Genomic DNA, 26,677 nt, shown 5'->3' on the forward strand with positions numbered 1-26,677 from the left:
TTGTTTAGTCTTCTCCACTTTCTATTCTCTGGGTAAATGAAAAACGAAGTTTCTGATGCCCTAGGTAACTGAAAATTCTGGTTTCTGATCCTCTGAGTAACTAGAAACTCAGGGTTTTTATTTTCTGGGTTATTAGAAATGCCTGGGTTCTGATTTTATGTGTAAATTAAAACCCCTGTTTTCAATTCTATGTGTAAGTGAAATAGCCCTTTTCTGGAACATAAGAGTAAGGTAAATGAGCTCTTTTTTTAACCCTATGGGTAGTGAGATCATAGTCTTCTTGAAACATATGGGTTATCTAGTGTGTAAATACAGTATAAATACAGGAGCTTAAGCTCAAGGTATTGGGATCACTTTTGAGAATTCTCATCGGTGTGGATCTTGTGTGGTGGAATGGAACAATAAAGCTGGACCCTTGTTTCTTCTCACTCATGGCTGGTGTATTTTTTCTATCTCCAACTGGGCTCAGAGGTAGATGTGAGTATTGGCTTCTAAGTTGAATTTCAAATGTTTTTGGGTAATAGGCTAAATTTTAGCCAACAGTGCAAAGCTGGCATACCTGGCAGATATATTTCATCATCTGAATGAACCGAACACACGATTGCAAGGCGGAAATGAAAACCTGCTTACAAACATGGATAAAATAAATGGATTCCATTTAAAAGGTGCGCCTCTGGCAAGAACAAGTGCCAACCTTGAGATGTTCCCACTCACAGAGGAACGGCAAGATCACCCTGCTGCACTGTGCGAGGTAATAGGTAAACATCTGAAAACTCTTGAGGGGAAGTTGTCATTTTATTTCTCTTCAACCTCCACTGAATGCCTTGACTGCTGTTGGAAAGGACATGACTTTACAGGAGCAGGAGGAACTAACTGAACTGAAACAAGATCGTGGTTTAAAGCTAAGATTTGCTGAACTACCTTTGGACAGTTTTTGGTTGACTGCTGCCAAGGAATTCCCCATTTTGGCCAACAAAATTTTGACATTGCTCCCATTTTCCACAACATGTGTGTGTGAGCTGAGCTTTTCAAGCCTAACTGCTATAAAAACTAAAAACAGAGAGAGGCTGCGAGCTGTTGAAGAAGAGCTTCGTGTATGCCTTTCTTCAATTCCTGCCAGGATATCGGCTTTGTTCATCTAAACAGGCCCAGGTTTCACACTGAGTGAGTATAAATAAATTGAGAAACTATATTGTAATTATATATACTGTATTAGGCTACAAAATGTCATTCTGTAACATTTTTGGTTGGTGGTGTGCCACAAGATTTTTCCAATGTAAAAAATGTGCCATGGCTCAAAAAAGATTTAAAAACACTGCGTTACACTACACAATTTAAGAAGCTACACTTACTTCTGCTTCCATTGTAACACTTTTCAGTTTTGGAGCAACAACAAAAAAATGTTGGAACAAAATAAATCTTATTTTCCATTACAGGTTGCAGGTATTCGCGGGTGCAATGCAACACTGTTCCACACACAAATAACTCTTTTGAATGTTTAAGTGACTAAATTCAGAAAGCGCCACCAGCATATCTGACAAAGATGACTCATGAACCGGTTCTTTAATCGCTAGCTGAAAACGACGTATTGAATTTACACAAACGTCAAATAACAAATACAAAATTCTACTTTCTCATGAATATGGTATAGTGCATTGCTTAATCAGCAGTTTTTCTTAGAAAGACAAGATATTTAAATTGAATGAATTTAATGAAACCACACATCAAGCTGTCTTTTCTAACAGAGCATTAAATTTAGCATTAGCTCCCAGTTTCAGAAAGTTCTAGCCAGACATTCAGGGGGAAAGAATCAGAACAAAATGTAAAAAAAAAGCTGTGAGAATCAGCGTTTGTCACAACGATGCCAAACGCTCTGTGTCTCCTGACTATTTCTTTGGGAATGTTCTTCAGTCAAGCTTCCCCCACAATCAAGCTTTGGAGTTGACTCCATATTCCCAATGAATACAGAGTCGACTCCAAAGCTTGATTCCTTTGAATCGACTCTATTCCCATTACCTGGTATCTATGAATTGACACCAGGTATTAGGAATCACCCTGTTAACCATGATAATGATCCTATGTACTTAATATTGCGGGTTGTTCCCCTAACCTTTAATTCGAGATTTGTGCTGAATCGATTCTTGGAACAGACTCACTCAGTGTGCAGTCGATTTCAGAATATTAGCAAGGGTTTGAATCATTATCATTTCCCCTGCTTCCATTTGTACGAAGCTGCCTTAATCACGATGAACCCAGGCTACGCAGGCAGGACCGAGCTCCGGGACAACCTGGAGGCCGCTTCAGATCCGTCTCCATGATTGTGCCCGACCACGCCGTCATCGCAGAGGTGTGCTCGGGTGCCGTCATTCATTACATTATGTAATGAACGCAATAACGGATGTATTCTGGCGTATTACAGAACCGTTTCCACGTTGAACCCGCTTGTTCACGTTGTAGGTGGACTGGTGAGCTGAGGGCTTCAAGTCCAGTGAGGAAGATGATTCAGCTGTATAAGCTGTGCAGCAAGCAGCTTTCCCGGCAGGACCACTACGACTTCAGCATGAGAGCCATGTTCTGTTATCGCCATGGCCGGGTATGTCCGTCTACGAACAGGGTGAACATATTAGATTAGATTCATTCGTTGTTTTTTCTAAGTTGTTAATTAAAACTATCTATAAATGTAACAGATGTCTTGCTGGAATAAATCGAGCGTGTGTGTGTGTGTGTGTTCCAGGTCTCTGAAGCGAGAGAACCCACACCTGAGCGAGAACGTGGTGTTGATTAGAGCGCTACGATACTCCAACCTGACCAAGTTACTCAAGGATGACGCTGAATCTTTTTAACGACAATGTAATGTCACATTTCCGCGAAATCCTTAAAAGGAGGCAAAAGCAAGTGTCACTGGATAGGTTCCTTGTTAACTTCGTACAAAAAGAAAAAGATTCCGGCGAGCCAACAGACAGCAGTGATTCCATTAGTAACAGTGAAAGTCCCCCTACACAATAATGAATAAATTCGATTACTTTATATTAAATTTAAATAATAAAAATATAAAATGGTATCTTGTGTTAATCATTATGTATATGAATATTTTTGGGTTTTGGAACAAATTATCTGAGTTTCCATTATTTCTTATGGGGAAATTCGCTTTGGTATATGAGTGCTTTGGATTACGAGCACGTTTCCGGAATGAATCATGCTCGCAATCCAAGGTTTGACTGTACAATTAACTGACATTTGCAAATTCTTTGCAACTAAAAAGCTGTAATTATATACTATATAACTTTTTTTTTTTTAAAGCATTTAAAGTATATAACATTAGCACCTTGTAATGTTATACCAGATGAAAAGTAAAGAATCCTGGAACAGCTGAACATCCATAATCTAAAAATCTTGAACCTAGTGTCAATCGAGTCAATCCAATCTTTCTTGTGTGCGTTTAGCGGTATTCTGTCGGACCTCTTTCCTGGTGTGGGCGTCCCCGAGCACGACTACGGCGTGCTTCAGTCGAACATCGAGGCAGCTCTATGCGCCCGCTCCCTGCAGCCCGTCTCCAGCATGACCGCCAAGGTGATCCAGCTGTACGAGACCATGCTGGTGCACCAGGGCGTCTTGCTGGTGGGCCCTACAAGAGGCGGTAAGACCACGGCGTACCGTGCCCTCGCTGACGCACTGCTCACCCTCCATGAGACTGAGGGCTGAGAGGTGAATCCCTTCTACAAGCCCATCGAGACCTACGTGCTCAACCCACAGTCAGTGAGCATGGACGGGCTGTATGGTGAAGACGACCCTCTCACACTGTAGTGTAGTGCCATCAAACCGTCCCTCGGCAGTGACACCGCCGACACGCACAAGTGGGTGGTGAGTGACGTACCTGTGGACGTGCCTGTGGATTGAGAAAATTACCGCCGTGTTGGACAACAACAAGACGCTCTGTCTGGCTAACGGTGAAAGGATCAAGCTCACACCTACACACGTTATTCGAGGTGTTACCCATCAGACACAGATAGCACCGGTCCTAAAAACCATCACAAACAAGCACAAGCATGTCATTTCCAAGAAGATTTTTTTTTTTTTTTTTTTTTTTTTTTTTTTTTTTTTTTTACATTAAACGTGTTCCTGAGGGAAAGGTCACACACGAACGTATCTTTTAAGACTTCACTCTTTCACACGCCTATAACGAGCGATAAACGCATTCGAAGCATGTTATAAAGCCTCCGTAATGCATTATGCATAGTATTTCAATTACTATTATTACAATAACATGCACTACACTACATTATGCATTATGCACAATAGATTTGAAGTCTTGGCTGACTCTGGACCAATAAGGGAACCTGCAAATGTAAGTGAAAACCAAATTCAAGGTGTCTCAAATCAAAAACTGCTGTAGATTTAACCTTGACAAAATATTTCAAATTGTTACAGGCTCTACATCATTCAGAAATTCTGGCGGCCACAACACCGGCTAATCCTTATCCACCAAGTGTGTTCAGACAGGTCACAAAATCTTTCATTAAAATTTCTCCAAACCAGTCAACACTGGAAAAGGTCAAACAAAACAGCACAGTGGATGGATGATAATATAGAGATCTTAAAAGAACACTATAATGAAGTAATAGCAACCAATTTGTCTGAAGGAAGAGAATTGGACATTCAGGCTTTCAACAGAGCAGTAACCTGGAACAAAACAAGATATAGAAAGAAATTCACAGCGAGTTCAGCACAGACCCTGTAATCAATGTTAACAGAAATGCCAAAAAAGTCACTCACCCCATTGGCTGAATCCTTCAATGACCCTGAATCGTTTCCACCTCTTAAACCGAGTACGCAACCTGTTATGGGTTCCTATGCGGGGACCGTAAGGGAAAATAGGGGGTTCGGTAGAGAGGGGAAAGCCAGACTTTCATTAACCCCAACACAGGCTGAGCCTAAAGGAAAAAGGGGAGAAAGGAACTTAAAACAACATGCAGAACAAACAGTAGAAGTGCCTATGGTCACAGATTTAACTAAGGAACTACAAATAATAATGGAAGAGAAACCAGTTAGTTTACCATCAACCTCTACTCTACTGAGGGAGGACCTGGAGAGCAGGAAACAAACCAAGCAGCTTGAACCATACAGCAATGTAGTGTGTTAGGAAAGTGGTTTCAAGGGTATGAAGACCTGCTGGAGGAACTTGCAATCAGAGATGTTCCATCACATCTGTGGAATTGTGATGTATTTGTCCTGCAAGACCAGTTTTACTCTACCCATGTGGTTGGGGAGGTGGGTAAACCCTGTGTAGAGGTTACTGCTGGGGAGAAAGGAGAGACCATGACAGTCCTTCAGCATTCAATGTAGCGGGAACATTTAGGGTGTGCTGCTGTCAGTGCAACTCATTGTACCACGAGAGCTGTGGAGAAGATGTGCTTTCTATTAAATGAAATATATTTACAGTGTTGCTGCTATGGCACACTCAACACAATAATGTCAATTTACTGTTAAAATTAAAATGATTTCAGTCAAAATTACCCATTATCTTTTTATATTGGCCCATTTTAACTAAACAACCAGCCCAATTTGCCTGAACATTGGACTGAACATTTTAAGAATTCATGCTGGTTTTATTTTCTAATTTATTTGACTTTTTTTTATTCTATGGTATGCTGGTATGACAAGAAATAAATGATAAATGCTACTTACCTTTTAATGGTGTTTTCAAACTCTGTGTGTGTGTTTTAACATAATCTGTTTACAGTGAATTCTATAAAAGATTGGGTATGAATGTGGATTTAAAAATAAACAGCTTTAATCTCTATGATTACATGAACACAGTACACTAAGTAAAAATCTTTGCATACGGGTGGACTGAAAATGTGGAGATGGGAGGCAGGCTCAAAAATCACTTCTTTATTTTCCTTCACTATTTCTGTCTCATTTCAGGAATTTTATTTCACTGTGCACATATCTAGACACACAGCTGACCTGTTGCTGTCCTGTGTCTGTCCTCTCTCTCCCCCTTTTATCCTGCTCATTGAAACATAGAACACCTGTTACAAAATCCTGCACAGGTGTAGATCCTTACCACTCACTTTTCCCTGGCTCCGCCCTCCATTCACAAACGGGTGTTCAACCAAACCCCGCCTCCACAAATAAGTAGTAGGCAACTTCTATATTTCCCAGTCTACCTCATTTCCCTGCTTATTATGATGTTTCATAAAAACACCATTTAATACACATAAAATCCATCAGTCCATCATTTAACCACCAACCCATCATTTAACCTTAGGTGTGAGGTGTTTCATGCATCTCTTCCTGTAAATCCCTTCACAATATACTGTGGTAAAAATATATATTTTTAAAAACAATAACTTTGCCAATGCCCAAATATTTATGAACCTGACTGTATCTGCTGGGTCTGCAAAAATAATGTAATTAATAAAATTAAAAAACAGCTTGGATGGTCATGCCAGAAAATTCTACTGAGCTTCGTGCCACTGCAAAATTAATTTTTTTAAACTTATGGCTCAACACTAAACCTACCAAATGTTTCTCACTCCCATTTTCTGTCCGCCAGATCATTTAATAAATAAGCTAAAAATCTACAACAGAAACAGAAAGCAAAGTTAAAACCAACAATTTCTTTTCAAAGGTTATGTAAACATCTCAAAATATACTGTACCTCTGTTAAACATTTCACAATAATCAGTAGGAATAAGTGGAACTAAATCTTATACAAACTGTACATGAACATGGTCAGAAAGATTCCAACAGGAATTTGAAATGTGAACCTTCGATTAAAACTGGAGTACGTGAGTGAGGGGTGCGCTGCTGTTAAGGTATAAAGTTAGCATGTTTCCATAACTCCATGCCTGACTAGCACCCCAGCCTCGGTGCACTTTGTCGATGCAGCCACCTCTTTCTCACACTGAGTGACGAACTGTTTGTAGAGGTAAAGGCTTTTCCAGCTTTCAATGACATGGTGCTGCTGCACTCTGCTGCCTTTAACTACACCAGTCATGGTATCCTGGGGAATGATCATCACACTTCCCGGAAGCTCCATGATGGATACGTGCCTGCCTGTACTCGTGGGAAAGAATGTTGTGTTGAGTAAGGTGTTTACTGTGGAGAACACATTACAGAACATGTTTTAAAACACATTTTGGATGTCAGCTTCAGACCTCATTACTCTGAAATTCCACGAAATGCAAAAGTAGAAAGATTCAATATCAGTCCTTACAGGATTTCCAGTTTTTTTCTGATTTTTGCATCCATAGATGCGTGATCTCAAAATGTGCGATGCAACCTGTGGAGTTTATTATACTTTTTTGTGGAAACCTACTTGAATTGGTGAAATTTTCAAGTGCATGACATAGTTTTGAACGGTCTTTCGCAGTGATGTTTGTTGGGAATCAGAATCAGATTTATTGTCAAGTACGGTGGGTTTACATGTACAAGGAATTTGTCTTGGTGTACTGGTGCTTAACAATAACAGTACATACAAGAAATAATATAATATTAATAAGAAAGAGTTAGGAAGTTATGTTTTGGAAGGTTTAGGAAAATAAAAATAAAGACATTAACTGTACATTAGTACAGTATGTGTTGAACACAGAGGTCTGAGTTGTGTGTTAATGTAACGCATATGAAACAACAATGTGGGGTTGTTCGTTAATGTGATGTGTAAATGTTCATGGAGGCGGATAAGTGACCATGGTGGGTCTTCAGTGTTGTTAATGAGGCCAGTTGTCGATGGGAAGAAACTGTTTTTGTGGCGTGAGGTTTTTGGAGTTGATGGACCGCAGCCTCCTCCCAGAGGGGAGTGCCTGGAAAAGTTTGTGTCCAGCGTGAGAGGGGTCAGCCATAATCATGACTGCCCACTTCAGGGTCCTGCAAGTGTACAGGTAATGAAGGGGTGGCAGATTGCAGCCAATCACCTTCTCAGCAGAGCGAATGACATGCTGCAGTCTGTCCTTGTCCTTTTTCAGTGGCAGCAGTGTACTAGATGGTGATGGAGGAGGTGAGTATGGACTCACCATACTCATGATGGAGGTATAGAAGTGCACCAAAATTGTCTTTGGTAGGTTGAACTTCTTCAGTTGCCACAGGAAGTACACTCTGATTTTTTTAATGAGAGACCTGATGTTCAGCTCCCACTTGAGGTCCTGGTGATGATAGTTCCCAGGAAGCAGAAGCAGTGCACAGTATCGACTGGGGAGTCACACAGGATGATAGGGGCAGGTGGGGCTGGGTTGTTCCTGTTTAAAAAGTTTAAAATTTAGAGGTATGCATATTGTCCTTCAGTCATTCCATGACACACTGTAAGTGAAACGCTAGAGTGGCTATAAAATAGAAACCGAATCAGTGCACACTGTCCATCACCATTAACCAAAAAATAAGGTTTTTAAGAAAACAATAAGACTTTATGAAACAGATTCTTGCTTGAATCTAATGAGATTTAATTTGGGCTTTTTTTTTTTTTTAACATACTCTCAGTTCATAAAGTCGGAGCTCATAGAAAAATATGAGTTCTGGTTATACTTTCATGTGCATTCACCTCGTAATTATGACATTTTCAACAGGAATTGAAGCCACATTATGTGAGTGTAGTCAAAAGCAAGTAGGAAGTTGACCCCAAAAATCTTAAGCTAGGAAAAATTACATGCTTTTGATTTTTTATTTTTTTTTAATGAGGTCATGACAATTTGTATATAATGTGTCATGACAAATATATACCACACATGTATCATGCATATATGTATAAGATGTACTTCTGTAAAGTTAGTTAAAATCATACACAGATGTTTATAATTGAATAAATTTCAAGCTGTCCAAAATTCCCAAATATGGTTTGATCATTTTAGATAGCATGGTTCAGGTACATTGGGGAAAGTCTTAAAATACAGTTTTAAAATACAGTACAAGCTGAGAGAGGAAAAGTGATATACACTGATCAGCCACAACATTAAAACCACCTGCCTAGCATTGTGTAGGTCCCCCTTTTACTGCCAAAACAGCTCTGACCTGTCGAGGCATGGACTCCACAAGACCTCTGAAGGTGTGCTGTGGTATCTGGCACCAAGACTTTAGGAGCAGATCCTTTAAGTCCTGTAAGTTGTGAGGTGGGGTCCCCAGGTATCTGATGTCCCACAGATGCTCAATCGGATTGAGATCTGAGGAATTTGGAGATCAAGTCGACACCTTGAACTCTTTTGGTAGATACTAACCACTGCATACCAGGAACACCCCACAAGACCTGCTGTTTTGGAGAAACTCTGTCCCAGTCGGCTAACCATCACAATTTGGCTCTTGTCAGAGTCTCTCAGATCCTTAACCATTTATCCTGCTTTCAAAACATCAAGTTCAAGATCTGACTGTTCACTTGCTGCCTAATACTGTGTATCCCACCCCTTGACAGGTGCCGTTGTAATGAGATAATCACTGTCATTCACATCACCTGTCAGTGGTTTTAATGTTGTGGCTGATTGGTGTAAATTTGTCATGACAAATAATATTCATGTATATAATGTATGAATAAGATGTACTGCTGTAACAAAAGAAGCATAAAGTTAATTCAAATCATGTACAGATGTTTATAATCTAATCATTTTCAAGCAGTCCCAAATTCCTAAACATAGCTCAATAATTCTAGACAGCATGGTTCAGGTACATTGGGAATGTCTTAAAATACAGTAAGTGGAAAGATATAAAGTGAAGGGATATAATGTATTAATAATAATAATAATAATAATAATAATAATAATAATAATAATATCATCATCATCATCATTTTTGTATTACGCTGGTATGGCATGAAATAAATGATAATGTTACCTTTTAGTGGTCATTTGTATTTTATCTGCACACAGTGAATTGTACTGGTTTCTCCCTACATGTGACAACAATCTCCCAAATTCTTCATATCTCTGGGCTTTGGGGTAGGGTGGCAAGACGGAAGCCTTTTAGAACCAACGAGTACATAAAAATACATCCAATCTCCCCAAACCATGTGAAATAATGTGTTATGATACCTGATAAGACCAAAATTCAACTTTTTAGCCTAAAAGTTACAGCTTGTTATTAATTGGAAACGGGCTCTCTCGTGGCTCCACCCACCACGCACGTTCGAACCAATCATATTATCCTCTCTGGCGTCCATGGGCGTGACTAACCGCGTCGGTCTGTTAAAGGTAGCAGGTTGTACATGGCGAGCGGGTTACTCACTGAGGGCTGGTGATTGGTGTAATGGAAGCCGTCTCTGAACCGCATTTAATGACGGAGAACTACAGAAGTGGAGAGAAAACGCAGCACTGAACAGCTTGTAGACTTCACACCCAACTATAGGTGGGTAGGTGAACGCGTTTGGTCTTATTTATTCACTAAGCTGCTAGCTTATTAGCTCTGCGGCTGTTTTAGTATAAAGTACTAACCTGAGTTAACTCGGTGGGAATTTATTTAGCGCCGGATAAACGGTGAACTAGTTAGTTTAGTAAATCTGACGCTTCTCGGGAACTTGTAGTTTATCCGCCTCGCTGTCTGGGTGACGCAGAGAGCAACTGTTTACCAAGTGACTTTATTTTCAGTGCTTTTTGAACTGTCTCTCAGCCCTAAATAGTTCCGCGGTATTTGTGTGGAATTGGGATGAACGTCTAGTTAAAGGGTTGATGTCTCGCTGGCGCAGTGATTTGTTCTTTAGGAGTGTTTTTCTCTTGAACAGCTCTCTGTGTGGAGACTTGAGGTAGTTCTGTAGTCACAGGTGCACAAATCAGTCACACAGCTCCAGCTCCACCTGCGCCTCTCGCAGGGAAACGGTTTCTGTGCACTGGCTCCGTCCCAAATCACCTTGTATGGAATGTCTATCTCTAGTGCACTAGGTGCGGTAGAGACTCCATTCGTTCAGACCGTGTGTAGTGTACCTAGATACGCAGTCGTGCAGGATTTGGGCACAGGCCACGCTAATGAAACAACATCCATTTCAAGTCAAGTTGCTATTGTTAAACACTTCACTAAAACCTGTATGGAAACGTTGCTGTTCAGTTGTTCTATAAGCGCAATTTCAACCAAATACAGTGGAGTGTAAAAGTTTGTACCCCCTTTTGGTTTCTTTTGGACGGAAGGGTGTTAAATGTCCTAAACACTACAAAATTTGACTGTAAGTAGAAGTTAATTTTATTATCAGACTCAGATATCCATGTTAATATTTTTAATACTGCTCATTAGTGTTAAATGACGATGATTTTGTGGTCAGTAAACTGATTTTGTGTTGATTTTGATGTATGTTTTGGATCACTGTCCCGCTGGAAGATCCAACCACGGCCCATTTTAATCTTTCTGGCAGAGGCAGTCAGGTTTTTATTTTATATCTGTTGATATTTGGTAGAGTCCATGATGCCATGTATCCTAACGAAATGTCCAGGTCCTCTGGCAGAAAAACATTCCCAAAACATTAAAGATCCACCCCCATATTTAACCGTGGGCATGAGGTACTTTTCCATATGGCTACCTCTCTGTGTGCTTCAAAACCACCTCTGGTGTTTATTACCAAAAAGCTCTATTTTGGTTTCATCTGACCATAGAACCCGATCCCATTTGAAGTTCCAGTAGTGTCTGGCCAACTGAAGACACCCGAGTGTGTTTTTGGATGAGAGTAGAGACTTTTTTTTCTTGAAACCCTTCCAACTTGTGATGTAGGTGACTTCAGATTGTAGTTTTGGAGACGTTCTGACCCCAAGACGCAACTAACTCCTGCAATTCTCCAGCTGTGATCCTTGGAGATGTTTTGTCCACTCGAACCGTCCTCTTCAGTGTGTTGAGACGATATAGACACGCGTCCAATTCCAGGTTGATTCATAACATTTCCAGTTGACTGGAACTTCTTGATTATTGCCCTGATGGTGGAAATGAGCATTTTCGATGCTTGTGCTATTTTCTTATAGACACTTCCCATTTTGTGAAGCTCAACAACCTTTTGCTGCACTTCACAGCTACAGTGGTGCTTGAAAGTTTGAACCCTTTAGTTTTCTATATTTCTACATAAATAGACACAAGATTTTCAGACAAGTCCTAAAACTACACAAAGAACTCATTTAAACAAATGTGACCAAAATTATACTTGGTCATTTTTTTTATTGCAGAAAATAATCCAATATTACATATCTGGGAGTGGCAAAAGTATGGGAACCTTTTGCCTTCAGTATCTGGTCTGACCCCCTTGTGCAGCAATAACGGCAACTAATCATTTCCAGTAACTGTTGATTAGTCCTGCACATGGGCTTGGACATCAGTTTTGGCCATTCCAAACCAATAACTTTATTGTTCTTTAACCATTCTTTGTTTTGGGCCATTGTCTTATTGCATGCCCCACTTTCTCTTGAGATTCAGTTCAGTTCCTGGGTTCATTCTTGTTCTGCGGTTGCGGAACTCACCACTACACTAATTATAATCTTTCAGATAGCTTGGAGATTTAGTACGTGTAGACCTTCTCAACTCAGGGTTTTCCATCCCAAGGAAAGTTTGACACAGCCACTTCAGAAGTTCCTCCCAGTTTTTGTTTGTGACTTTCCTCAGAGAATGAAGAACCTGAGTCTTTTGTAGAATGCGCTGGAATGTCAACATCTGGCCGTGAAGTGTCTTACAACTCTGGTGCTGGGCTATGGATGTTTCATTGTACCCGTCTCTCACCTGATCGATAAGTCAGTGCACTACTTGCCCACTTCGCAATGCTACTGTGCACCATACAGGACCAGTCTTTTTCTGAACTGTTCCTGGAATAAAAGTAGGTCCAGAGCTGAAGTTCCTAGTATACACTGGGTCACCCACCACGAGATATCTTTCCTTTCCATGTTGGTCATGGTACCATTTTTGTCTCAATTATTTGTGTCTCAGTGAGACCCTGTGTAGACCAGTTTCCTTCCACACAGCAGTTTAGCGGCTGATTTGCCAGTGGTCGACTGTGGCGTCGTTCGGTAACTGAACAGCACTCTGGCTAGCTTTTTCAATGGACTCTCCAGCACTCTTTCCTCAGGGTTTTGAATGTTTGAATGGCCTGTTGTGGATAAAAAATGTCATAAAATAAACATAAGGGAGACCTAGCATCCAGCAAAGGGGAGAAGAAGAAAAGACGGGCACCTAGACACATAGAAGCGGGATTAGGCGGACATTGACAAATTGGAATTACACTTTAAAGATCTTTAAGAGCAGTAATAGTCAAAAAAGTCAAAGAGGTATACGAGCTGAGCTGAGGCGTGCTAATACACACACACACGCTCGTACAGTCAAGGGCGGCAAGTAGACACAACATACACACACACATGAATAACTTTAATAATATCTTATAGTAATAGAGAAACTCTATAAAAAGACAGAATAGTAGGATATGCAGGACAGTAGAACTGTAATGATATTAAGAAGTTGTAAGTACAGTAAACCGCTTTTCAAGTAGTATAAATATATATAAAATAAGAAATATAGTGCAAATATGAAAATAAATTATAAACGAGAAATACAGGAAAAATAGAAAAATATAACTTACTCATGATTCAAATGGTGAGGGTTCTCGTCTCGCAAGGAAAGCCTTAATTTTTAGAAGACCATGAAGAGAGCCAGTTATAAGGGTGGCTGGGTCAAACTGCCCCCCAACCTCGAGATAACGATAAGACCAAGGTCCCTACCGGTTGTTTAGTCGTCTTGTCTACGTCATTTTATTTTCCTAGGTAATTGAGAATCCTGGTTTCTGACCACCTAAGTAACTAGTAAGTAACTCTGGGTTTTTATTTTCTGGGTTATTAGAAATGCCTGGGTTCTGATTTTATGTGTAAATTAAAACCCCTTGTTTCAATTCTATGTGTAAGTGAAATAGGCCTTTTCTGGAACATAATAGTAAGGTAAATAAGCTCTTTTTTTTTTTTTTTTTTTTTTTTTTTAACCCTATTGGTAGTGAGATCATAGTCTTCTCGAAACATATGGGTTATCTAGTGTGTAAATACAGTATAAATACTGGAACTTAAGCTCAGGGTATTGGGATCACTTCTGAGAATTCTCATAGGTGTGGATCTCGTGTGGTGGAATGGAACAATAAAGCTGGACCCTTGCTTCTTCTCACTCACGGCTGGTGTATTTTTTCCATCTCCAACTGGGCTCAGAGGTAGATGTGAGTATTGGCTTCTAAGTTGAGTTTTAAATGTTTTTGGGTAATAAGCTAAATTTGAGCCAACAGGCCCTTTCAGCCAGACCATTGGAAGATGCATGGTAGGGTGCTGTGCTTGTGTTTAATTCCGTTTCTTTCCATAAACTCTTGGAATTCAGCACTGGTTTAAAAAAAAAAACAAAAAAAAAAACTGCTATGGTCTGACATCACTACTTCTGGTATCCTGTGTTGGCTAAAGGTTTGTCTTAAGCACTGAATGGTAACTGTGGATGTAGACTTGATTAACAGATGAGCCTCTATCCATTTTGAGAATGCTTCTACCACGATCAAGAACATTCTACCCATCCACGGTGCACCGTAATCAATGTGAATCCTTCTCCATGGCTGCTCTGGTAACTCTCACGCATGCAGTGGCGCGTTTGCCGGAGCGTTTCTGTTTTCCTGACAGACTGCACACGATTTGACCAATGCTTCCACCTCTGCATCCAAGTGTGGCAACCACATATAGCTACGCACCAGGCCTTTCATCCTGGTAATTCCCGGATGGGTTTCGTGTAGATGTCTTAGAAGAGCCGCACGCCGCGGATGTGGAACCACTACGCGAGTCCCCCATAAAACAAAGCTTCCCTGTATGCAGAGTTGATCTGTCTGTGGCCAAATATCATTTTGTCTCATTTGTTTAACTGGGATCTCTTGGTCTACTTTTAGGACTTGTGTAAAAATGTGATGTTTTGGGTCATCTTTAATCATATATAATATAAAAAATTCTGAAGGGTTCATAAACCTTCAAGCACCACTGAATATATCTTGGCCTCACTTATTGTTCTGAATGAGTAAGAGAATTTGGCTTATGCGTTACCTATCCCTGAGAAACAGGAAGTCATGGTTGAACAATGTCCCGTTCCTAGTTACCCAAGTGTACAAAAAAGTAAAATATGAAGAGGAATATACTTCAAATACATTTCTCATGGATTCATAGGGGTGCCAATAATTGTTGTACACCTATTTAACATTTTTTTTATAAACTTGTGGTGTTTGCAATTGTTTATCCATGAGAGCAGAGTATTTTTGTGAATATTTTTTTGAACAAAGGTTTTCTTCTTTGCTCATATTTACCAAGGGTGCTAGTATTAGTGGAGGACACTGTACATGTCACTCTCAAGTGGAAACCTCATATGACACACTGTTACTTTTCAGGAAATAAAAACCTGTATTTTGTGAAGTCAACACTGTTACAGTTGGTATTGTGGCTGTATATAAGGTCGAACACATCATTATATTAACATTTTACCAAAATGAAGCTCATCTAACTGCATGTTTATTCGTTACATAAATTAAACGCAAAGCATGTAGGGATTCTACATGCATGTAGTATTTGCACAATCAGTAACCTATTAGAGTAATACATTGTGGTTATATAAACTGAACTTTGTGTTTGTGTCTACAGTGTCCAAAGCCCCTGGTGGTGGAAGTGCATGGCGTTTGTGTGGAAGCAGGTCTGTTGGGAGTGTTAAGTACCATCATCTCATACACTCAGCAAACAATATGGATGGAACTTTCCAGAGTTGTGGTGTCACTTTTCCTGCAAAGCTTTAACCATCAGAGAGTTATCTTTTACTGGGGCTTTTAGTTGCAGGAGACTGAATTACTAACGGTGGGTTTTTTTTTTTTTTTTTTTTTTTTTTGTGGATCTGATTTCTTCTTTCGCAGGAGTGGATCTAATCACAGCCTGTGATATTTGTCTGTGCACACAGGATGGCTGGTTTCAGGTGAAGGTATGAGGAACATTAACTTGCCATACATTGCTTGCTTACATGTTTACACCAAGATCTGTAAACAAGTTATTTTTGTCCATATGATCACTATAGAGATAGTAAGTGATGAGAAGATAAGAATGGGCTGATTGTTCTGACTTGAACAAGCCCCTATGAAAGAATTGACCACAAGGGGGCACACTCTGAACAATTATTTACATTTGCAGTTTGTTGAAGATTAAATAAACCACAGTGAGCATCAGATGTCTGGTTTTAATACAAAGGACTATTTTATGATATTGCCATCTTGTCATTTATCAAAGAAGAGCTACAAAATCTGAAATTTGTTCATTTTTAGACAGAAATTCTGCAGTGTAGCTGTTCTAGTGGGCTTTCCCACTGGAAGTTTAGTCCCAAACAGAGCAGTTTGCATGAAAAGTTGGTAATATGACCGTCGTAATGTGGACTGGGAAGTGCACTGCGGTACTGAACCCGAGACCACCTGTAGAAGGTGGTCCGAGTTCGGTTACACTGGAACTGTGAATTGTCCCATGAATGTGAACGTAACTTGTATCCGGGTCTGCACTTGTTCAGGAAGTAGAGTAACCTGTGCTGAAGGCCTGTTGTGGTGATGTGTCATGACATGTTTTGGCCCAAATCTGCAGTAACTTTGAAAAAGTGGAAGCTCCTCTGAATATTGTGGAGTTTCTTGATTTTGTGTTAATTTCTGTGATCACAAAATGGTGAAATTCTGGACTGACACATGGAAGATATGGAACGATAACAGAAGAATGTGACTTTGGGTTGTACCCCCCCCCCCCCCCCCCCCCAGTAGCTTAATTATTTAGTATAAATGAAGGCAAGTGTGTGTTCTGTTCTTCATCTCTGCAGTTGTGTATTCCCTGATGTTCAATGATTGCTGGAGCTCTGGAAATAGCAGGTGAGATTGCAGGCCGGAGTCCAGTTGCTGTCCAGGGAACCAAAATCAACCTCCTCTACTCCTGAGACCACAGTGTGACTGAGAGCCTAGACTACATGGTAAGAACCTGCTTAAGACATGAATAGCATTTTTAGCCTCAAGGTAGACCCATGCACACACAGTATGGCCACAAACACAAAGTAGAGCGGTCGAAATCTGAGATTTCTCCTCTGCGTCTCCAGGCTACTTGGAACATGAACATGTTGCAGACACAGGATCTTATGAAGTCAGTGCAGGCAGCCCTGGGAAAAAGAGTCCGAAAGACGTGCCCTTCTCCAAGCTTTAAAGGAGAAGATCCAGGGCTGTTGAAGCTGCGGTGGAACTGAGACTTCATCATCCACAGATCTTTAGTTCTTCTTGCTAAGTCTCAGTTTCTTTTTAGTCTTTTTATTTTTAGACTGGTCAAAAGACTGAACAGTGGAAGTGAAATGATAGATGAACTTGCTTGATTATTTGCAGGTGCTTTGTACAGTAAGACAGGGTAACTAATACTCAAAAGCCTGTTTTGTGTGTTCTAGTAGATGTACATTTTCTTTCTGGTGCTGTGTGACTGCAGAATGTAGTGCAGTTAACACATTAAATTTCCTTGGATGCTCTCTTTTAACTCGAGGAGGTCATAGTTTGCCCAGACATCTTTTTTTAAATCCGTCAATCCGTCACCCACACGTCATTCTGGGGGATGAAGAGGAGGAAGCTGGACAGATTTTATTTATTTATTTATTTATTTATTTATTTATTTATTTATTTATTTATCATTGTGTTTCCTCAATCGAGTGCAGAAAGAGTTTTGTAAAGTTTTGCTTTACAATTCCAAATGACCATTGGTACTGTGTACACATCAACATACACACACGTCTCCATGCTGGACATCTCAGGTGCTTTCACACACAGTGCTCGGAATATCCCGGGACAGAGAAACGCACCTCCTAAGTGAGCGAGTTGAGTTTAGTGTCAACCGGTGAAATTTGCTGTAGCGTGAACACTTCGCCTCTGTCAGCTTCACTCTGTCAGGTTCACTGTAATTAGACATAAAATGTACATAATATTTATTTTTCATACATTTAGGATTTAATGTGTTTTTTTTTTTTTTTTTTTTTTTGTTTTTAAAAACTCTTCGAGGAACAGAAATGATCCATCACCACCTGCTCCGTTTGACTCAAAAACATAAACGATTTCAAAAAGTCACGATGTCTTCAGTTCGTGATTTTTACTGTTGAATTTAAACAGGAAATGGCTTTTTTCCTTCCTTCGTTTCCTCTACTGTCTTTTTGCTGTGATCTTGAACACAGTTGTAATTTTTACAAAAAAAAATAAATGATCATTCTATTTCTCTCACTTTCCTTGTCCTAATTGTCCTGTATCTGTTAAATCCGTTTCATCTCTGGTCTTTCTGTCTGTATGAACACTTGTAGAAATGACATGTAGTCCATATTTTTAAATGATTCATGATTTTGAATTTAAATAAAGATATTCTTCAATTCTGTATTTTGTCATTTAACTATCATTAGAAATCAATCAGATTAAAGCCACGGCTTCTTTACCTGCGTAAGCTGTAAAACTTTCAATAAACCAGTCAATAGATCAGCTGAATAAATGTAGATTTTTAATTTACTGATGAGATGTATTGATTGTGTTGATAGATTATTTGGAGATTTTTATTGATCTTGGACAACCATTCAGTTAAATATTGAAAACTTGATAAATAGTTGATTAAATATAGTGTAATGTACTGAGTCAAACATGAAAACTACAAATAAATAAAATCTATGTGTATAATTAAAAACCTCACTTAACACAAGAAATTCATATCCTAAATGTTGCAAGTGATTAATCTGATCATTTTATTCAGCTGTTTAATTACTTTCTAAATAATAAATGAATGTTCTGGATTCATGAGGAATGTTTACATTTTGTGTCCAAACTCAAAAGTTTAAACAAAGTGTATATTTATGATGATAAAGCACAAATAACGTGAAACCTCAACACGACTACAATCATCGATGAATTAAATATTAATTAAAAAAATTAAATTAGAGTAAGATGAAGTATATTTTTAATTAAAATGTAATTAGGAGCACTTTTAAAGTGGATTTGATTTAAAATAATGATAAAGCTGTTTTTTATCTGTTATATATCTTATCCTCTATCGTGTTTAAGAAGAGAATAATGAAGCTTTTTATGAAATGATATTTGGGTTTATTTTATTTTCTCCTCACATATTCAAATTTACGTCAACGTCCGTTACGTTGGTGACGTCACCACGAGCGCGAGAAGTCGAAGTGAAGAGCAGAAAGCAGTGTTAATGTTAGTTCTGGCCCGTTTGGACCCAAACTAAAGTGAGTTTATTCGGTTCTGTGTAACCGAACACGTTGTGTTCTGTGCTGTATCGTGTGTATGTGTGTAGTTAACGGTGTTAACACCTGTGTTTCAGGTGTATCAGTATGAAGCAGGCGGTGACGGCGCACTGATTCACTCTCGGAGCTCGGTTCACTAATGACCGAATCACCCAGGACCCGACCAAAGATAACTCACATCCGCACGGAGAAGAACAAGAGGAGGAGAAGTGAGAAATAACATTTTATAACTTTTTTTATTCACTCCTCTGGTTCAATATTAATGTTAATATTGTACAAATATACTAGCGGTGCTAGCTTTTGAGGAGGCAGTCCAGTCCACGCATGCGCAGTGTAATTAATGAGCAAGCTATTCGAAATATGATTAGCAAATAGGTCGATGTTATTTTTGATTCTATTTAAAACGATGAATTCACTGTCAATAACTGCCCAGTCTGAGAATACTGCATGATTTACTTTTATAAGTGGACGTGGCAGAACGACATTTAGCTTCACTGGCTAATTAGAGCTCTTTTCCTAGTTTAATGGCCGATTCATCCGGCTTCGCGCATGCGCAGTGTGGGTTAAGGCGCTATAGTTCTCTTCGTTTTTGTTTTAATGCTAAAGAGGCATTCCCGCCACCTACTGGACTGGAGTGTGGGCAGTCGTTTGGCAGAAAAAATCAAATAAAATGGAAAAAAACAATAATACCAAAACAATACTACGTAAATAAAGGAGAATAAAGAGATACATAACTATATACTTATTCTTGTATACTTACTGACAACCACTGCATATAGACACGTGTATAACCTAACAGACCTATGTAAGATATAACCAAGCACACCTGTACTACAGCACTTGCATTGGAAACATACACTACCGGTCAAACGTTTAGACACATTCATTTTTTTTAGGTTTAGGCGCTATAGTCTTCTTCTTTTGAATTATTATTATTATTATTATTATTATTATTATTATTGAGACCATTTGGGGTGAATTTGGAGCATGTGGGGGGTTCGAGTGACCCCAGAATGACCTATAAATATTCTTTTAATATCTCCAGAACTGAAGCAGCACAAATGAAAATTTTTACGGCACAAACCAGCACAAACTATTCTGACGATGTTTTGTGTTGGTGGGGGGTCCAACTTCACGCAGGTTGTGTGTGTGTGTGTGTGTGTGTGTGTGTGTGTTTGTATGCTCTTCAAATATCCAGGTGTTAGATGGTCAAGTGTGTAGTGTACAGATAGAGTGCACAATTTAAGAAATAGGAACCAGTCAGAGAGAGGACATCGTAATAAGAACAGGAAGCTCTGACCAAATAAGGAAATAGATTAAACCGGTACACGGCGTATGGGAGGCAGGAGATCGTGACAGTTATGTTGAATTATAACGTGTTGGATTATAGAAATAAATAAAGTGGTACTGATGTGTGTGTGTGTGTGTTTTAGGATGAGCTGGAGTGGGGCAAAGAGAACTGCATTCAGATCAAATGGATACAAGAGGTTATGACTCTCACTCACTCACTCACTCACTCACTCGCACACATCTATACACACACTTCTTGACACAGATCCCTAACTATCATTTCTGGTGTGTGTGTGTGTTAGAGGTGGCTGAGTTGTTTGAGGATCTGAAGAATCGAGTGTCACAATTCAACATGCACATCAGCGAAACTTCCTCTCCCTCTGACTACACCAGCACGCACGCACAGAAATTCATAGTGCAGGTAACACACACACACACACGAGTAGAGCAGGTGTAGTTTAACAGCATATGTGTATAAAGAGGCTTTTTTCTTCAGGTCAAAATATATACAGCAGGGGTGCCCAATATGTCGATCGCAAAGGAAGTGCGGGTAGATCGCCATTAAAAAAAAGATGTTAGTTGACGTACAGGGCAGCCAGTCTGAGATCTCGTCTTTTCTCTCACCACGCGTGTGCGATCAAGCGCGCCAGTGCTAAAGGCTAGCGAGAGAAATCGCGGCTCCCAGTGTGCAAATTGATATCAGTCAATGGTTGAGCAGCGCAAATGGATTCATTGCCAAGTGCAGGGAAGACGACGCTTTCCCTGACTTCCTTAACTACCACTGCATAATACACCAACAAGCCTTATGTGCAAGAATGCTTGACATAAAAGAGATCATGGATGTGGCAATAAAGATCGCCTGTTCTATACTCAATTCAATTCAATTCAATTTTATTTGTATAGCGCTTTTTACAATAGACATTGTCTCAAAGCAGCTTTACAGAAATATCAACACGGTATACAGATATTAAAGGTGTGAATTTATCCCAACTGAGCAAGCCACTGAGTGGCGACGGTGGCAAGGAAAAACTCCCTAAGATGTTTTAAGAGGAAGAAACCTTGAGAGGAACCCGACTCAGAAGGGAACCCATCCTCATCTGGGTAACAACAGATATTGTGAAAAAGTTCATTATGGATTTATATGAAGTCTGTATGGTGTTAAGAGCAGCCGTAGTCCCAGCAGTCTGGAATTAAAGAAGATTTGAGCTCCATCCAGAGGCTGAAAGGATCAGGATCTCTAGTATCTCCATAAATTCGTGTGGGGCTCGGCGAAAGGAGAGAGGGAGAAAGTAGAACAGAATCTAGTCAGGGTAGGCTTGAGTAAACAAATACGTTTTAAGCTTAGACTTAAACACTGAGACTGTGTCTGAGTCCCGAACACTAATAGGAAGACTGTTCCATAACTGTGGGGCCCTATAAGAGAAAGCTCTTCCCCCTGCTGTAGCCTTCACTATTCGAGGTATACGTGCTAGATCACTTCAAAGACAGCTGCGCATCTGGAGAAGGCAGACTGCGACCAATTAGCTCCTGCTACACACTGACGTGAGTTGGCTTAGTAGGGGTAAATTCCTGCAGAGATTTCGAGAGCTCTGTCCGGAGATTAGCAAGTTTCTTTTTGCTGTTAAACATGCAGAATACACCCAGGTCAATGATGATCAGTGGCTGCTGGACTTTTTTTAACTGATCTGACCAACTTAATTTGGAGCTGCAAGGAAAAGACAAAAATTAAAGGCAGTCAATGCCTTTAAACGTAAAATGCAACTTCTGTTCTCAAAGCTGCAGCGCCATGTTTTTGGGAACTTCCAAAACCTCGCGTCAGATCTGGAGACGCAGCGGAATTGCTGCTTGTGCGCAGTTTAACATTGCACGCTACACGGAGCAGATTGACAGCTGTTGGTCAGAGTTTGACAGACGCTTCAAGACTTTGCTTTATTGGAGGCATTCGCCACATTCATGTGTTACCCATTTAGGGACAATGTTGAGGTTGATTCACTCGCACCGAAAATTGCAGCGCTGTTTCACCTGAACTCGTCTGAAGTGGAGGATGAGATTTTGAAACTACAGACTGACATTCAGGTGAAGTCCAGGGCTCATGGACAGTTCTGGAACTTACTCACAGGGGAAAAGTACCCAAACATGAGGAAATGTGCCACCTCCTTGACTGCATTATTTGGCTCTACTTATTTATGTGAGTCAGCCTTTTCCCACATGAAGATCATTAATTCCAAATACCGTTTCCACAATGACTGATCATCATTTGGAGGCCTGCCTGAGGCTGGCTACCAGCAGCTACTGTCCGGACTATGCAACCCTGGCTGATTCTATTCAGTGCACGTCGTCAGAGTAAGGTAATGACCAAAAATGTACTGAATTGTATCGCGCCATAAGGGTTCATGCAGTTATGCAAGGTACATGAACATATATTGTATGTGTGTGTGTGTGTGTGTATATATAAAAATATAATATATATAAAGTATACGCAGTGTATATATAAATATATTTCGCATTTTTAATGTAGGTAGATCTCTTTGACTGGTCATGTTAAAAGTAGCTCGCAAGTCAAAAAAGTGTGGGCACCCCTGACATACAGTAAATATAAATATTAGTCATAATTCACAGCCTTAGAAGCACAAGCATCCAAAGTAAAATTGCAAATGCAGAGTTTAAAATTGTCACCATGACGACAAAGTCCAAGAAGTGTAACTTACTCCTGCAGAAAATAAATAATAATTATTAAGTATCAGTGATGTTTCCGTTGTTCAGGTGGCGATTGCAGGCGCATTTTATCCGAACTGCTTCCTCCAGGGAACTGTGGACGAGGAGCTCGCCTCCAAGGAACTCTATGGAAACGACCCCAGGACCATCGTAGTAGTATTCAGTCAGCTTCCATTTAACTAGGGGATTAATAATATTAATAATAATATTTCTCTCTCTCCCTCCCTCTCTCTCTCTCAGGTGTGTAATCTCCCTCCATTTGCATTCCTCTACTATAAACAGCTCCAGTCTCTCTTCAGACACTGTGGTTAAGTCAAATCCATCTCCTTTGACAGCTCCAGGTGTGTGTGTGTGTGTGTGTGTGTGTGTGTGTGTGTGTGTGTGTGTGTTTAATTGTGATTTTCTATAAACATGTATTGTGGGTCTGTGTGTATCAGGGCCTATGTAGAGTTCTACCGCTCGTCAATGAGAGGTTCTGGCGTCCTCCCAGAGGTCTCTCTGTCTCTCCTCCTCACGCAGCAGAGACTTCCTCTCCATCTCAACGTTTAACCCGCTGGAGAGGTGGAGACTTGGGCAGAGGGGTAGTGTATCTCACACCTCAGATATACACGGTACACACACACACACACACACACACACACACACACACACACACACACACACACACACACACTGCAGCGAGCAACATCAGATGAGTCATAGTTACATTTTAAGTGAGAGTAGTCATGTGACCACATCCCCTAGACAGTGTGATGTTTAGATGATGTTCTGTACATTAGTGCTGTTCTGTTACAGGTCTCTCTCTGTGTCTCTCTCACTCACTGTGTGTGTGTGTGTGTGTGTGTGTGTGTGTGTGTGTGTGTGTCTCTCTCAGGTTGAATGTGGATATTCAGAATCAGTCAGTGAGCCCTGTCAGGGTTCTGAGCAGCTCCGTTGAGCTGGAGAATCTTCCGTCTAACCCTGTCTTTATCGTCAATATCACCGAGGTGTCTGTTCCGCCTCTTTCACTTTCAGTGCACAAATAAAAAAAAGCATTGGCTCCTGTGTGTGTGTGTGTGTGTGTGTGTGTGTGTGTGCGTGCGCGCGCACTAACAGGATTTCAATGTGTGTCTGTCTGTCTGTGTGTGTGCACTAACTGGATTTGTGTGTGTGTGTGTGTAGGTCATCAAAGTCGGGCATTTCTGGGGTTTCCAGGCTCACGCGGCAAGTCTGGAGAAACAGAGGTGGCTAATTAATACAGTAACAGTGGCCGTTAATACACGGGCGCTCTGCCCACTTCCTGTCTCACTTTATTCAAATTTTCTGTGTCTCGCCCCTTTCTCTGAAACTCACACCAAACCTGGGAACTACTACAGAGCCAAAATACTGCATGTCATGGGGAGTAATGTGGAGGTAACATCTGTACACACACACACGTACACCTACTAAAGCGCCTCCGTGATGGAGAATGGAGTGGTTACAGGAAAACTGCACATTGAGTGTACACACGTGTGTGTGTGTGTGTGTGTGTGTGTGTGTGTGTGTGTACAGGTATTCTTTGTGGACTTTGGAAACACTTCCAAGGTGCCATGTAACTCTCTGCTGACCGGCAAGCTCTGCCCTTTCAGGTATTGTCTCCATGGCAACAATTTAGGCTGTAAACATTAAACACTTAATCTCCAACAACACGTAGTTAATACAAAATAGTGTGTACCAGAAGCGTATGTACTGAGGGGAGTGTGTGTGCGTGTGTGTGCGTGTGTGTGCGTGTGTGTGCGTGTGTGTGCGTGTGTGTGCGTGTGTGTGTGTTCGTTCAGGCTCAGGAGTTCAGCGTGGCGTGTTTGGCATCATCGGCACAGTCAGTCAAGAAGTCAGTGTTACAGAGTAAAAGTCTTTTAATTCATTCAGTACAGCAATATCAAGAAACACAAACAAACATCACAAGCTCTTCACACAACTTGGTGACGTCTTCCACGTCCTTCATCTGAAAACACACAGACGAAATAGAAATTACACGCTGCAAGGACACAGCATGGTTCTGTTTTACACACACCTGAGAGGAGATAAACCAGCTGAACTTTCTAATCTTACATTAAACATCCAACAAGCAGCTTTCGGGTCACAGTGACTACGTTTACATGGACAGCAGTAATCTAATTATTGACCTTACTCTGAGTAAGGTAATAATGTGATTAAGGTGTTTACATGAGTCGCTTTTAGAATACTCCTGTCATGTTCCCGTTTTACATGTTTTAGAACATAATTAGATTAACAGCCCGCATCATTACGTCACCGCGCCATGCCGTCCGCCGTCCCTCCAGAATTTCACGTATCAACACACAGTTCGTCTTCGTTATGGAACCGTATACAGTTTTGGGTGTTTTTATTTAATTTTTTATTTTTTTAACGAACACTTTAAGTGCAGTTAATTATTTGTCATGCTGTACATGCTAATAGACAACTGCTTGAAGCCGTGGGCTGTGTCCCAAATCGTGTAGTTACCGTCTATGTAGTAGTCGAGATACATATATTTTTCCCCACGACAGGCCTGTAGTAGGAAAGTATGCGATTTGGGACACAGCCGAGCTCTCTTGTTCGCCGTAAAACTGCCGTGTGTGATCGTGTCCTGTCGCAAAATGTGGTGAAAACTCTCTCACGACGTTCATAATGTGATGAAGGTGTTTACATGTCACTACTACACGTCCATAATGCGACTAAAACAGGAGTACTCCACCTGTCTTAATTAGATTATTGCTTACTTCGATTATGACCTTAATTAGATTAAGGTAAAAAATTGCTGTTTACATGGTAGTTTCTTAATTAGAGTATGGTCTTAATCGGATCAAGAGTGGATTATTGTTGTCCATGTAAACGCAGCTAGTGAGAGATTAATGACAAGTTGATGTAACGCTTCTTCTGCTTTAAACTCGAACCTGAGGGTTACGACGCCATCTCGAACTAAACCAACTTCTATCTACAAAGCTACAGTGCAGAAGAGTTACTCTGACCGGGGCAGGGGCTGGTAAGGTGTGAAAGCAGCTTGAAGTATTTCAGTGTAGTACATTCTGCTCAAGAGTCACTTTGGCTCCCTCCACTCTAATCTTGGCCAGCTGCTGGATCTGCTGGAGCATTCAGCGCAGCTAAGCGTGCTTGAGTTAGTTGTCTTACTGTTTGTGCTGCGCTGCACGTTAAACACAGTCAGTCAAACAGGTGCGTAATGAACGCGCACAGAGAGACAGAATAAGAGTGAATAAGTTCAGACGTTACCCGAACAAAACAGTGGCGTTATTGAGGAGTTGCTTGATCGGGTCCTGTGCAGGTGGTTCTTGCGGAGGCGGTCCTTGCACACAGGATCTGGATCTGGATCTGGATCGACGCCCGGACGTTGTCCAGTTAATTTTTTTTTCCACAAAACTATAAGTGAACACAAAAGTTTATCTATGAATATATATGCACTAAAATAACAATAATGAATGCA

General features: G+C 40.5%; 1 long non-coding RNA gene across 1 annotated transcript; it reads left to right on the top strand.

Annotated features, from left to right (window-relative positions):
* Positions 1–9,856: 9,856 nt before the first annotated feature.
* Positions 9,857–24,744, top strand: LOC108262708 (uncharacterized). Its single transcript, XR_008394195.1, has 13 exons — positions 9,857–10,326; positions 15,576–15,624; positions 15,839–15,903; positions 16,774–16,920; positions 17,044–19,197; positions 19,293–19,424; positions 20,649–20,702; positions 20,808–20,926; positions 23,269–23,561; positions 23,658–23,831; positions 24,095–24,206; positions 24,382–24,443; positions 24,576–24,744. It is a non-coding gene; the product is annotated as an uncharacterized LOC108262708 (long non-coding RNA).
* The last annotated feature ends 1,933 nt before the right edge of the window (positions 24,745–26,677 follow it).

Source organism: Ictalurus punctatus, unplaced genomic scaffold (assembly GCF_001660625.3).
Source record: "Ictalurus punctatus breed USDA103 unplaced genomic scaffold, Coco_2.0 Super-Scaffold_100046, whole genome shotgun sequence".
NCBI lineage: Eukaryota > Metazoa > Chordata > Actinopteri > Siluriformes > Ictaluridae > Ictalurus > Ictalurus punctatus.